This window comes from Papio anubis, chromosome 1 (genome assembly GCF_008728515.1).
Source record: "Papio anubis isolate 15944 chromosome 1, Panubis1.0, whole genome shotgun sequence".
Taxonomy (NCBI): Eukaryota; Metazoa; Chordata; class Mammalia; order Primates; family Cercopithecidae; genus Papio; species Papio anubis.
Genome location: NC_044976.1, coordinates 109040233 through 109054680, shown reverse-complemented (window position 1 = coordinate 109054680; position 14448 = coordinate 109040233). Strand labels below are relative to the sequence as shown.

The following is a 14448-nucleotide window of genomic DNA, read 5'->3' as shown; positions in this document are numbered from 1 at the left end:
GCCTGAATACAATGCAGTCAGGCACCTCTGAGCTTCCTGGCCAACAAAAAGATAAAAATAAAAATAAAAATAAAAAAAGTATATAGCCTTCCCTGACTTCTCTTGTTAAAATCTCAGAAAAAGAGAAGTCTTCTGGCTTCCACTGGTGATTCTTCACCTCATTCTCTCATGAGGGCCCAGTTCTATTAATATTGGGTAATTCCATCTTTGGGTCTAACTAGGAAATTGGAAAGCCCCTTCCACTCAACCCATAACTTTGTTTTAAAAGTGTCTTTAGGAAGAGCTGGCCCCAAAAACCTTAAACCTTGCTACTCAGTGGTCCTCAGGGACCAGCAGCATCAGCATCATCTAAGAGCTTGATAGAAATGTAGACTCTCAGGCTCCACCCCAAACTCACTGAATTAGAATCTGAATTGTAATAAACTTCCCAGGTGATTTATATGCACATGAAAGTTTAAATAGCACTACTACCAGATCATTACTGTATAACCTCACTTGGAGATTTTCCACCTGTGAGCCCTTTGAATGAATAAACAATATAAGTTCAAATTAAGCTAACATAATCTGCCTTGCTCCTATATAGAATTTGTTTTTATAAAGTCCCAAAACATGATAAAGAATGAATATTTTCATTATTGAATACTAAGAATTTAAAAGCTACTCCTTCATTCTACTCTTCAATGTAGTCTAAATGTTTCATTTCATACAAAATAACCATTCCTAACCCCCTCCACCAGGCCTATCCCTCAACAGCTATAAAACCTTTGTAAAACCTCACATTTGGAGTAGTCTTCATGGATGTTAATAAGCTACTAAAATGATAATTCAAATGCCTATAACAAATGACAACAGACGCTCTTTTAAGTCCTTGTCTATATTAATTTACTGGATCCTTAAAAAAACCCTAAAAGATCGGTTCTTTTTTTTTTTTTTTTTTTTTTTTTTTTGAGACACAGTCTTGCTGTGTCACCCAGGATCTCACTCTGTCACCCAGGCTGGAGTGCAATGGTGCAATCGCAACTCACTGCAATCTCCGCCTCCCAGACTCAAGTGATTGTCCTGCCTCAGCCTCCTGAGTATCTGGGATTACAGGGACGTGCCACCATGCCCAGCTAAATTTTTTTGTATTTTTAGTAGAGACAGAGTTTCACCATGTTGCCAAGGCTGGTCTTGAACTCCTGACCTCAAGTGATCCACCCGTCTCAGCCTCCCAAAGTGCTGAGAATTCCATATTCAACATTTATGTGGTATATTTTACAAGGATGGGGTTTCAGCCCTGCCAACTGAGGTTCTTCATATATGCAGGCCAAGCCCTGCATACATGCTTAAGCAATGTCCTAAAGAACACATATGTCTCCCAAAGTGATTGCTCTGGAGGGCTTCCTCACTTCCTCACTGGAAAGCCATGGTTTAGTCATTAGTATTCTGGTCAGACAGAAAACCTCCCTTGCAGAGCTGCAGTGGAGGGGAATGCAGCTTTGTGCACTATAAATAGTAATTTTATTAAAATGTAGAAAAATTGTTGAGGAAGGAAAAAGAGGTGGGGGCAGAGGGTTGCCATGGCAACTCAACCATTCCTTCAGTTTTGAAAGCATGGGGAGGACTACAGAATAGTAAATAAAAGAAGAGGAAATAGAGGAAGTCAGAATGGCTCATGATCACAAGCGGAATGAGACAGCTCAGACAGCCTAGTTTCAAACTGAGTGATGAGCTGAGAGGCAGAGGGTGGGCCTCCCAGGGGAAGAGGGGATGCCTTTCTTCAGAGAGCAAGAAGACTATCAGAGTGAAATCTTTGTCATCAGCTTTACCTCATGGCTCAGCCACAGAGGCCACCAAACAACACAGCCCCCAACAAATGATTTATGGATAAATGAATATGGAAGCAAGAATCCTCCTGGTAGCCTGCCAAGAACTCCCTCCCTGCCCCCACCTCCACACATATTTTTAGATATTGGTTCTAGAATCTCCATTCTTCATTCCACTCCTCACTCCTGGATGTTGATTGACTCTAGGCAGATCGAGAAAGATCAGGACACACCAGAACTCCACCCACTTACAAGACATTAGATTAATTCACATGTGACAAATCCAAAATATATTATTAAAGGAAACTAGGATAAAAGGATAACCTTAGTTCAGCACTTTACAGGTTACTGATCATTATACATTATCCCATGGATGCACGGAACAGCCCCAGCAATCTGGGATTACTCCACCTTACAGTAGCCCAGGAAATTCTGTGCGCAATTCAGACTAAAACAGAGTGACTAATATCTCCTGCATGCAAGAATTTACCATCTCTCCTGGAGAATGGAATTACTATTGATGGTTTAGAGGACTTTCAGTTTGTCTTGATCACACACTGTGACAGCTTAAGCAATGCACTATCCCCATTAACACTTCAGTATTTGGGGGTGGAGGGTGAAGAGGGGTGGGAGGTGAGGGAGGAGGTGAGAGAGATCCAAGCAGTTCTACGTCGTTTCTGTTAATGGAGGGTAGATAAAAAAAAGATCATCCAGAAGTCATGTTTAAGGATTTTGTAATGCACCAAATATATTGAATTGTATGGAGGCTACTAGCAGACATTTGGGATAATTTTTAAATAAAGATTTAAAGGGATAGGAAGAGAAGCTAGTTAAAGAGAAAGCAGGTTAGGATTTAAAAATGTTCCATAGAACCCACAGATTACCTTGCCAGAACAGCAACCATACTGCCTACATCTGGGACACAGTGTTGACTCTAGCTCCCTCCCCCAGTTGGACAAACCTCATGCACAAGGCAGAGCTCAAGAACACTCACATCGTGGCTGACAGGATGGGCATTACCAGAGGGAGAGCAGCCTCACTGGGCAGAGTCAGGGCCTCCTCAGACTGGGAGAAAATGAAAAATGAGAGCAAAGGTTCTTGATCACCAGATCCAGGAATGTTGTTCCTGAAGAGCATTCCCTGAAGCTGAACACTTGAGAAGTAAATTTAAAATGAACGAAAGAAGCTAAGTAGTCAGCATATGAAGTTTATTGCCCAAAATGTGTTACAGATTACAATGTAAACAGGTTCAAATCAACTTCAGATAAATTCACATAGAACAAATCCAAAATAAAATATTAAAGAAAACTAGTACAGAAAGATAACCTCTGGCCGGGCGCCGTGGTTCACACCTGTAATCCCAGCTACTTGGGAGGCTGAGGCAGGAGAATCGCTTGAACCTGGGAGGCGGAGGTTGCAGTGAGCCAACATAGTGCCATTGCACTCCAGCCTGGTTGACAGAGCGAGACTCTGTCTCAAAACAAAACAAAACAAAACAAAACAAAAAAAAAACCCTCTATTTAGCACATTCCAGATTACCAAGTACTTAAACATATCTCCATAGACATTCAAAAAGGTAGACATTAGGCAATCATCACAGAGAAGAAAATTGAGACTTGGAGAAGACAGAACACAAATCCAAACTGTACACCAAATATTTTGGTCTGATATTCTCAGTATTCTTTGGGTTTACTGAGTTTGGGTGTGGGTAGGATAGAGAGTCCCTGATTAGGATGACTTAGCTACAAAGTCAAAATTAAAGAAATCTGTGGTTCTGGACTGTATATTTGCAGTTTTGACTGAAGGGTTTGATAAAGAGCACCAATGTTCACAACTGTGAATTGTGAAACCACAAGTTTCCCGGATCTAAGTCGACCATGCAGTGGTACCATGGAACCCATTTCTGCCAGTCATGAAATGCTGCCTTTCTCCTAACATTGTTACCATCTTCTCTCCCTACACACACACACACACACACACACTCACTCACTCACAAATGCACTAAACCTCTCCTTTCTCTTCCCTTTTCTCTTTTGTTTAGTCACACACGATCTTTCACTTCTACTTCAGCTGCATTTATCCACCCAAGGCAAGCATTTGAGCATCCATCTAGCTAAATATCAGGGCCCAGAATGCCAAACTGTTCTCTCCAAGACTGCGCTACCGACAGCCAAGAAAAGCTAACAGTGATGATAGTTAATACTTACTCAGCACCTACTCACCATGCACAAGGCACTGGGATAATAACTCCTTTGCATTCAGATTCCTCAATAGCTCACTCAGTCCTTACAACAACGCAAAAACCTTGAAAAGTGTTAGTATCCCCATTACACAGATGAGAATGTGAAGCAGAGGGGTCATAACTCACAGGAAGTCATGTGGCTAGTGATGGTGCAGTTGGAGAAGTGCATGCTTCTCCCCCTTCATAACCATTGCCTACCCAACATTTTAAATATATTTGATATTGTCTAAGTTGTTTTCCTTAAGAAAAAATGTTTTATATTAACATATTATAACTGATTCGTATTTGGTTCGTAATCAGGCAATTCTATTTTATAAACAATCTTTGTCTTCTTAGTGATCCATTTATATACACCCTCTCACACTCTGCATTTCTGCTACTAATACCAATTTCTTTTTTTCTTTTTTTTGGGGGGGGGGTGGGGGGACAGTGTCTCACCCTGTCACCCAGGCTGGAATGCAATGGCGTGATCTCAGCTCACTCCAACCTCCACTTCCCAGGTTCAAACTATTTTCCTGCCTCAGCCTCACGAGTAGCTGGGATTATAGGAGCCTGCCACCACACCCAGCTAATTTTTGTATTTTTAGTAGAGACAGGGTTTCACCATGTTGGCCAGGCTAGTCTCGAACTCGTGAGTTTGTGATCCGCCCGCCTCAGCCTCCCAAAGTGCTTGGATTACAGGCGTGAGCCACCTCGCCCGGCCCAATTTCTTAATATTCTGGCTTCTGGCAGCCATCCAGCCTCTTTCTCTAGTTCTCTTTTCTGATCTTAATTCATGCATTAGGAAGACAGGCAAGACTTAATGTGCTTAGTATCTCATCTCTTCCCTTAATTCTACAAAGCCTCTCAGATCTTCCCACAACCCTTTGCTCTACCATGCTCTCTCACCCTGCCCATCCCAGAACTCTACGCAGATGGCTCTCCCAGGTCACCAGGAGCCCAAAAGTAGCCTTTCTTTGGGTCTTACCTCCTTGACTTCTTCATCTTTTGGCATCCATCACACTGAACTGCCTTGCTTCTCCTCAGTAGTAATTATACCTCTTCAGTCTTCTTCAAGGCTCATCTCAGCTGCCTTTCCCCTCCATGTCCTGTCTCCCAGGCTCAGCCCTTAGTCCTTCTTACTTCTCCTATAATTTCTTCTCAGGCCATCATATACATTTTCATAGTTTGACTCTATTTGCCACTAACTCCCAAATCCCTATCTCTATTCTTAGACTCTCTCTCTTTAGCTCTTCCATTTCCAACAATCTGCCAGTCATTGCCACCAGGATGACTCACTGGAACTTCCCATGCAGACTGTCCAAGCAAAGCATTTTCTTTCTCCAGTGATTTGGCCCTTCCTTCTGACTTCCCTATCTCTAGCAGATACCATCATGCGGATAGTCACCCAGGCAAAACAAACAAATGAACAAATGTTGTCGTCTTTCATCCCTCCATCTTCCTCACCTACTATAGTCTGTTAGTTTTAAAATATAAAAAGATTCTACTCCTGCTCAGAAAGCCTTCAGTGGCCTTCCATTTTCTGTTGATGAAGTGCCAACTCACCCTGCCTTTGCATCCCACACTCTCCATTGATAGCCCAACACCCTTTCTCACCCAAGCTTGCTCCAACCAAAATAGACTCTGTCCTGTTCTCAAGCTTTTCTGCCTTCCTGTTCTGATGTATGCTGTCCCTGATATCTTCTTCTCCAACACTCATGAGGGCTTTCCTCCCTTCTCACAACTTAGGGTCTTCCTGAGTGTTTGTGATATTTATCATGTCCTACTCTTTGTTTGTATCTGTCTGTTCCACCTCCCGAGGTAGAGGATGGGCTCCATACTTGAAGCACCTGTTTCCCCACAATGCTTACATACCTTGTGCACAGCAGATCCTCATTATACTTTTGATGAGTTGAATTGAGTTGGGGCTTAGCAGCTGTGTAAGAAGCACCAAGTTTCCAGGACCCTCTCCTCTCCTGAAACCAAGCAGATATTGTATTATTTGTCCCACTTTCTCATCCTAAAAATGGGCCTCTGTTTTTCCCTTATGGTCTGAACATCTATCATTTACCTCTGCAAGCGGTGAAAAGTGGTCAGATCTTTGGAACAACAGTCATAGCCACTGAGCACAGTCCATGTGCCAGACACTGTTTGAAGCATGTACATGTTTTAACTTATTTAAACCTCTCAGCAAATCTGTGAAATAGACACTGAAATTCCCATTTTACAGATGAGGAAACTGAAGCACAGACAGGTTAAGTGGCATGTCCAGGCATAAACAGCTAGTACGGAGGGAGCCAGATTCTCAGGCAGGCCTTCCGGCTCTAGGACCTGTGCTCTCACCACTTTGCTATAAGGAAATGCAGATTTGAAAAGAGGAGATTTTACCTGTAGGTCTTGATGACCCCAGTCCCAAAACCCAGAGCCTGGTTTGGTCTTCACAGGTTTGACCAAATGTATACATATGTGTATTTGATTGTGGGTGTATGTGCAGTGGAATAGGGGAGAGCCACCTGTCTTTGCACTCTGCTCTTTAGCTGGTATTGTTGTGTTTGCTGTTATTTCCCCAACATAAGCTTCCTGAAAGAAGACAGTATCTTCCATGATTTTACTCTCCCACTGGAGTCTGATCTCGCGCTTGTCATCTAGCAGGTGACCCACAAGTTTAAGGCTGAATCACATTTTCACATATAAAGTCAGTGCCCAAACCATGCCTCTCCTTTGAAGTTTCTGTTGTCTGCCCCCACTTCTCCCAGGCTCCTGACACACCCACTCTCTCACAGAGCAGGTGCACTTCAGCAGAATGTAAGCAAATCAGTGCTGAATGTCAAAACGGATTTTACTCCATTATTAATTCGAGAGAACCAGGAGAAGAGCAAATAAATATCCCAACAAAATTATGCTATGAAATACATGAAACCCACTCAGATCTAATATTTAATTTAGACCCAACTGTCTCAACAGCTTTCTACCATCCCAGATTCCAGCCAAAGGCCATCAGACATGGCTTGGGGTGAAAACTCAGCAGCAATACAGGCCTAATGCAAAGACCAAGGCTGAATGATGGGCCACCCCTCAGGGACAGGTGCCCACAGGCCAGAGGCTGAAAAGCTTCTCCAAAGATGCCAATTAGCTCAAGTACAAGAACCAAAGCCTGAGCTCTGACATCTGCATAAGTTAGGCTGCCGGGAGCTTTGCCTAATGATTCTGCAAGAAGGGGGGCTCTGGACCAGTACCTGCCTCCTGCTGCCCTGCTTCCTCAGCCAGTCAGAAGGGAGATACAAGCACCACCTAGTGCTGAGACAAGGAGATGGGTCATTGACAGCTGCTCACTGACTGTGATGATATTCTAATTATCAAGGCTACAGTGAATGCTGAAGAGAGGGGAGAGAGAACAGAGGAGTGGAGAAGCAGTGGGGGAAATAGATTCAGAACACGAATTCCCAGCTCATTCAACTCACCCCACTATGCCCACCAGTCCTCAGCACTGGTGTCATGGCACCATCCTCAGAGCCCAGGAGGCTGGCTTCCTGCAGCCTCCAGGCCTGATGAGCCCTCTTTCTCCCCCAAGCTTTTTCCCAGGCTGTCGGGCAGATATGCGGCATGTACTGCTGTGCTCATGGCCAGTAGACCCCTGCTTCCTCCCCTGTAGTGGCTCTCTGAGAATAAGGATGTGTCTGCCCTTGGCTCAGCATCTGAAGCACATAAAGCAGATTCTGCTTCCAGAACCAGAAAATACATGACGGCTTAAGACACAGAACTGACTCTCTCAGTCACTCCATGCCGCTCCAGCAGAGGGCTTCTCAGGGGCCAATGGAAACCAGCCACCAAAGGCTCTCTCATCAGGCTGAGTCCAGACCACCCAAAGAGAATCCATACCACCCAGGCCCCACCCAGGGGCAGACCCAGGACCCAGGCAGGTCCTGAAGTGCTGGACCACTCTGTCATAGAGCCAAGGTATGGGTATGGGTTTAGCTGTCCCCCATGGCTGCTCAGCCTGCACAGCCCACTGAGGGGCCTATCCAGCTACCAAGGGAGGACATGCTGCCAGTGAGCTCCAAGGAGCCCTGTGGCAGAGCAGGAAGGGGCAGGGGAATGCTCCCACCCACCATCAGCTGGGGCTGGAACTCCAACTCACTATGAGCACACGGCAGCCTCCCAAGTGGATGTACGTTACTCCAGGTGACACATTCTTTTCTATAAAATTTCCTTCCAGATCAAATCAATTTTATTTTATTTTTATTTTATTTTACTTATTTTTGAGACAGGGTCTCCCTTTGTTGCCCACACTGGAGTGCAGAGGAGCAATCACAGTTCACAGCAGTCTCGACCTCCCTGGGCTCAGGTAATCCTCCCATCTCAGCCTCCCAAGAAACTGGGAATACAGGCATGGACCACCATGCCTGGCTAATTTGGGGGGTTTTGTTGTTGTTGTTATTGTTTATTTGTTTGTTTGTTTGTTTTTTGGTGGAGACAGGGTTTTGCCACGTTGCCCAAGCTGGTCTCAAACTCCTGGGCTCAAGCAATCTGCCTGCCTTAGTCTCCCAAAGTGCTGGGGTTAAAGGTGTAAGCCACCACACCTGGCCTCAAATTTGATTTTAATGAGCATCAAAAGAAGCTCTACACCAACACCTTTGACTTGGTCATTGGGAAGAGCCCAAGGAGTACTGCTGCATGATCCACTTATTTCAGAGTTCTTGATGGCTGTCCTCCTCTATAGTCCTGGCTACTGTCAGGTCATGCAGCCCCTCTGCAGGTCCAGCATTGGTGATAGAGCTCCCAAGGCTACCTCCTCCACTGTTGGACAGCGTTCCACCAGCTAAGAGTTGGTGAGCTCTCATGCCGTGCTTCACTCCTTGCCAGCCATTCCTTCACCCTCATTTCCTGATTCTCACTGTCCAGAAAATGCCATGTGCCAGACTATGAGCCTGACTGTAGCCTCCTGTGGATCAGAAAAAAAAAAAGGGTGATGAGTTCTTTAACTCATGGTAAGTATTATTATGATTCTCATATTCAGATAAGGAAACTGTGGCTTAGAGAAATTGACCCCCTTCTTTAAGGTCACAGTAACTTAAAATTGGCAAAGCCAGGTTACAAACCCTCAGTTCTTAACTAGAACAGGGTTGCAAACTACAATACCTACAGACACCTGGGAATCCGTGAAACTGTGCAAATGTAAGAAAGGTGGAGGAAGTAGCACTTGTGAAAAACCACAGTGCAACTGTTTATTCAGAAGAGGCAGCTGCCACCCACGTCCAATTTATTGTTACAGGAGAGAGTAGAAACATGGGTGATCAGATCCTCAGATTTTTAAAAAGAGGCTATCCATATAGATTTGTAAGCATAATCTCCCAATTTGTGCTGATGACTGATGCAAGTTTTTAAATCCCAGGGCAGGGCAGGCCAATACCAAGTGGGTCGCAGACCCACATCTGTGGGCAGGATTCAGGGTGGTGCCCATTGTGACTCTACTCTAGAGTCCAAGATCTTAACCATTAGACTTTACTGTCTTAAAATATCAGCTAGCTTTATTTCTGGTGAGTCACAATTTTTCTTCCTGTTATCTCCATCTATTGGCCTCAGTTCTGCCATCTGTAGCAACAGGGATTCCAAAAACACTAGCCTCCTGTGCCCTTTTCTAGGCTAAACATCCCCAGCCCTACAAGCATCCCCATTTTGGCTTGGTTTGCAGGACCTTTACCATGCAGGGCCCATAATTCTAGGCATGCTCCAGACACACTCCCACCTGCTCACAGGACTCCCCACATCCGTTGTGGAACTAAGTCCTACCCATCATGTCTGGTCTGCGTCAAGCAGAGCAAGACAGGCTTCTATCCCACTAGGACTCATCTGAGACTAGAACCCAAAGTCACCTCGTCTCCTTGGCAGCTAAGAATTTGCCTTACTTTAATTGAAGAGATAGTGACCCTCCAAACCCAGTGGGAGGCTTCTTGGCCTCTGCAGTGATTGTCACTTTGTGGGAAGTGACATCCCAAACACCAGCACTTTCCCATCATGGTCCTGATGGTCCACCCCTATCCTTGCAGGGACTGTTTCAGGGTCAGCCCTTTAACACCTATGGCTTTCAGGCCCACACCTGGCCGATCTTCCCTTCTGAGAAGGCAGCCATGACACCAAGCATCCCTCTTGTTATAAAACAAATCTCATCCTCCTTCCAGTATCTCTGTCTCAATATTGAGAGATTTTCCCATGATTCATCAGACCCACTCTAAGAAGTGGGTCACCCCCATTTCCTGATTCTCACTGTCCAGAAATGCCATGTGCCAGACTGTGAGCCTGGCTGTAGCCTCCTGTGGATCAAAAACAAAAAACAAAAAACAAACAAACAAAAAAAAACGGTGATGAGTCAAAGTAAGGACCCCGAGGGCCAGAGGAGTATCTCTGGTGGCTCAGCCAAAACCTCCACACCCAACAGCTACGGGCTTCACCATCTGAGTACTTCTTTTGATTCCAGTTCCACTCTCAACTTCCCTCATGAAATGAAGAACTGCAAATATGATAACCTGCTATGGAAACTGAGAAAAGCAAATCAGCCTATCTTTTATTCTCACTCTGCCTTCTGGTCCTTCCCCGGGGCACTGGGGCCGGGGCTGAGCTGAGCAGCTGGGTTTTCCGCTGAGCAGTGACTCACAGATGTAGTTCCTCTGGCACAAATCTTCAGAACAGTCCCAGCTGGGAAGGCTTCCTGGTGGCCCAGTGATCCCTCACAGCTGCCAGCCTGGCAACAAGAGATCCCAGCTGGGGCTAGGTGATGAAGAACAGGTCTGGGCTTTGTTCCTCAGCTAAAGAACCTGTCTGTTCTACTCACTGGATCCCGGATGTAATTCATCATCAAGGTCACTGAGGAGCACCCAAGCCCTTGGCCCATCAAAACCACTTCAGGAAAGTCAGATTTCTGAGAGGCATCACAACTACCACTAACGAGCATCAGCTCATTGCCAAGTGTGTTACAGAGGTCCTGGCACTGCCCATGTTCCTGCCAAGCGCTTAGGCATTAAAATTGACAGCGGCGAGCAGCAGGGACACACTGCCAAGGGTACTCCTTCCAGTACAGGAAGGCAACAGACTCATGCAGTGTCAGGGCTGGGCAAGATCATGATTTTTCACACTGTTTTAGGCAGCAGAATCCTCTTTCCAAACAAAATCTCATGCAGAAGTCTAGGATTCTGGCAGGTTCAAGGGTAGCTGCTCAGCTGGAGACCAAGGCGGGGCCAGGAGCTGATCCCCTACAGATTCCCTGTAATGTCTCCACCCCCAGCTCTGCAACACCACCCAAGTACCTTTAGCCTCTTCCACTGAATCACTGGGGCTCCACCTGACAAGGCTGAACACTCGCCGCTCTGGTCAGCCTCTTGGCATTCAGAGGGGGAAACTGAGGCTGGTAGAATATGACATGCGTTTCTAAAAGTCACATGGTGAATATGTACTACAAATTCAGGAGAATAAAAAGTCTTGTCAACCCCAAGCTTTTAGTGAACCAGAACATCTGTACAGACCATCAGTCCGTGAGGATTGGAAGAGTTAAGTGATTACAGACATAAAGTTAATTTTTGTTTTGTCTCAGCCACTTTCTTGCTACCTGTCCTCAGGCAAGTCACCCAAGCACAGCTGACCTAGGGCTGGACTACACCCAGTGGCCTTTTGAGGCATCCCCTGCTCATCTTTCAGTATCTAGAACACGACAAGACCCCCTCTCAGAGCTGCCCACCCATTCACTCCTCAGCCATCCAAGGCCTTGGCACCTGGCTCACAGCCTTCCCCTCAAATTCAGTCCTCACCCTGACATCCAGAATCCTGGAGGCCAATACCTTTGACCTTTTCCTCTCCAGGCTCCTACACCCTGACTCTGCTTAGGGACCCCACTCAAGGCCACATCCTGAACTTTGACGGGACTTGCACTCCTTGGGAATTTTAAGCTCAAACATCCCACTCTCACCTCTCTGCCTTCACGCTTTCTTGCTTCTGAATCCCATATGCATGGTCTCTGGCATGTTTTTGATACCTTCCACCCTTGAGCACTGTCTTCTCTCCCAGCCTATCAGTGTCCTACTGTCAGCACTCCCACCAGTCCAGTAGCCCAGAACCCTTAGGCATTGCTTTAAGTACTTTCTTGCAAGATTTCCAACTCCAATAACCCCTTTTCTGCTCCCTCACCAGCACAGTCCCACCCTGCATCAATAACATGGTGGCCTTCTCACTCCTTTACCCAGTCTAGGGGTCCTGATGGGGAAAATCCCACAGCCACAAGGAGAGGAAGTACTGCCACATCCTTCCTTTTCACCAAGATCTGGGCAGAGTTCAGTCTGTCTTAGAGAAGACCTTTCAGTTCCAGGTGCCTGAGGACCCTCACCTCAGCCAGCCCCTGTACTCTCAGCCAAAGCCAATTCCAATCCATTCTCACCTCCTATGATCAAATAAGTGTTCCAGGTCTGGGCCAGGCGAGGTGGCTCACACCTGTAATCCCAGCACTTTGGGAGGCTGAGGCAGGTGGTTCACCTGAGGTCAGGAGTCCGAGACCAGCCCGGCCAACATGGTGAAATCCCATCTCTACTAAAAATACAAAAATTAGCCGGGCGTGGTGGCGGGCTCCTGTAATCCCAGCTACTTGGGAGGCTGAGATAGGAGAATCGCTTGAGCCCGGAAGATGGAGGTTTCAGTGTGCCAAGATTGCACCACTGCACTCCAGCCTGGGCAACAAGAGCAAAACTCCATCTCAAAAAATAAAATAAAAATAAAGAAGTGTCGCAGGTCTTACCGAGCATGACCCCTCCACCTGTGCTCTGAATCCCTTCTTACTTCTCCCCTCCAGGAATTCTCTCTCCTTATTTTCCTGGATCTTCAACTACTCATTTTGTATCTATTTCTCTCTATAAGTCTCTTCCATCTTAAAACAAACGAAAACCCTTAAACAAATAAAACCTTCTTTAATCCTACATTCCCTTCACCTACCACGTAATTTCATCATTTTATTTACAATCAAATGTCTTCAAAGAGTACCTACAAACCCGTTCCTACCTCCTCATTGCCCACTCACTCAACCCACGGAGCTCCGCCTCTGCCCAACACGGCTCCACTGAGACTGTGACCTCCGTGTGGCTTCCTCCAAATGACACATTCAGTCTCGTCTTGCCTGACCTCTCAGCTGCCTTTAGCCAGCTTTCACCCGTGGCTTCCAAGACATCACTCTCCCCTGATTCCTCCTCTATCTATGGCTGTACCTTCTCCATTTCCTTTTCTGGCTCCTCCTTGTCTTTAGGCTTTTAAATGTTCCCACTTTCCTCTCTTCTCTTCTACATGCACCCCTGCTCCCTGCCTAATCTCATCCATGTCAGAGGCCTCATCCATACAGACTTCTAGATCCAGCCCAGGCCTATCTCCCAAGCTCCCCGCAGGAACATCCAAATCCCATTGTACTCCCCACTCAGGTATCCCACGGACCCCTCAGACTCAACAGGTCTACAGGGCTTGTTTAGCCTACTGACTCCATCCCTGCAGTATCTCTTTTTAGTTCATACCCACATCTCTGTCTGGACCACTGCAACAGCTTCCCAGCAGGTGGTCTCCCTATGCCCTGCAGTCATTGCCCCCCCAGCAGTCTATCCCCCACAGCAGCCAGAGTGATCTTCCTTAATAGAAAAATCCAGTCATGTCACCCCTCTGGCTTAAAATCCTTTAAGACTCCCCTATCTCCAAAGTGAAGTCCAAATAACATTGGCAGAGTCTTCTAGACCTTGTAAGATCTGGTCCCTGCTACCCTCTCCATACACTTCTCTTTTATTGCTTGTACACTGAGCTCTAGTCACAATGAATTACTTATACACAACTCCCTTCGCCTTCCCTGTTGTCTCCCGCCATGTTTTCCAAGTGCTGATTGCTCTTCCTAACTCTGCATGGCTCACCGACCCCTGCTAGTCTGCCAGTGCTCAGTTTCTCTCTTAAGAGAAAAACCTGTTCTTGCAGTCCCTGGCTGGGGTGACAGGAAACACCTGAAGATTGCTGATGAAGCATCATGCAACCAGGTCACCTCGAACCTGAAACCCTTTGAACACTTACCAAGAAAGGAAGTGGTGATGGGGCACATAGAAGAGTGAGCCATCATCTGGTTTCCAGCGTGAAGACTTCTGCAGGAGAGCCTCTGCTGGGCTTTCAAGGAGGTGAAGAGGAGGGGCAGCAAGGGTGAGCATGCATGTGTGGACATAGCAGGCAGGGAGTGATGTGAGCAAAGACAGAGAACAGGAGGTGACTGGTAGGCCATTGCTGGGGTGCAGCAAGGAGTAAGGTGAGCTGCGATGGTGAGACACTTCAAGGGCGAGATAACGGATTTGGCACCTTCATGAAAAGCAACATGGGGGTCAGTAAAGGAATGCAGGCGAAAGGAAGGCACTCCAGGTACTCTGGGAA

General features: G+C 46.3%; 1 protein-coding gene across 1 annotated transcript in view; it reads left to right on the top strand.

Annotated features, from left to right (window-relative positions):
- The first annotated feature begins 12799 nt into the window (after positions 1-12799).
- KCNA2 (potassium voltage-gated channel subfamily A member 2) overlaps positions 12800-14448 on the top strand; it is a 39861-nt gene continuing 38212 nt past the window's right edge. Inside the window, exon 1 of the mRNA XM_009215007.4 lies at positions 12800-14223. The gene's annotated coding sequence lies outside the window, so the exon portion shown is untranslated. The remainder of the gene's footprint in view (positions 14224-14448) is intronic.